The 908-nt window shown below is 32.2% G+C and overlaps 1 protein-coding gene across 3 annotated transcripts in view; it reads right to left on the reverse strand.

Moving 5' to 3' along the window:
* Window positions 1–908, reverse strand: part of MPPE1 (metallophosphoesterase 1) — a 56,286-nt gene that overhangs the window by 38,316 nt on the left and 17,062 nt on the right. The gene's annotated exons all lie outside the window — the stretch shown is intronic.

The raw sequence follows: 908 nt of genomic DNA on the forward strand, positions 1-908 counted from the left end.
TTTTTTTTTTTTTTTTTTTACTTCTGTGACTTTTGATACTTGCCAAACAAGCATATGTTACACAATTTGTCAACAACACCAAAATTACTTAAGATGATGGCTAGCTTACTAATGTCTCATACGATTTTCATGAGCAGTCCAAAAATTATCATTAGGAACATATGAATTAAATAGATGTAAGTGGTATAAAAGTTTATAAATGAATCCTTCAACAATACTTCCATTTTATAATATGTCTGCTTGAAAATAACTTCCAAAATCTTTCTGGTAACTTAAAACCTTAGAGTTATACTAGGTTAAGTTAAATGATAGATATTTGTTGAGTATTTGGATCATTTCTAAATAAGATAAAATGTGGAAATATTATTTTTTTTCCTAATTCATTTTATTTATTTATCTATTTATTTAGTATGCTTACATTCGGGTTTTTTAATTTTTTTAATTTACATCAAAATTAGTTAGCATATAGAGTAACAATGATTTCAGGGGTAGATTCCTTGATGCCCCTTACCCATTTAGCCCATCCCCCCGCCCACACCCCCTCCTGTAACCCTCTGTTTGTTCTCCATATTTATGAGTCTCTTATGTTTTGTTCCCCTCCCTGTTTTTACATTATTTTTGCTTCCCTTCCCTTATGTTCATCTGTTCTGGGTCTGTTCTGGGTCTTAAAGTCCTCATATGAATGAAGTCATATGATATTTGTCTTTCTCTGACTAATTTCTCTTAGCATGATACCCTCTAGTTCCATCCACGTAGTTGCAAATGGCAAGATTTCATTCTTTTTGATTGCCGAGTAATAGTATATGAATATACCACATCTTCTTTATCCATTCATCCATCGATGGACATTTGGGCTCTTTCCATACTTTGGCTATTGTTGATAGCACTGCTATAAACATTGGGGTGCA

Source organism: Herpailurus yagouaroundi, unplaced genomic scaffold (genome assembly GCF_014898765.1).
Source record: "Herpailurus yagouaroundi ecotype Mexico unplaced genomic scaffold, PumYag 142, whole genome shotgun sequence".
In the NCBI taxonomy this organism is placed as follows: domain Eukaryota; kingdom Metazoa; phylum Chordata; class Mammalia; order Carnivora; family Felidae; genus Herpailurus; species Herpailurus yagouaroundi.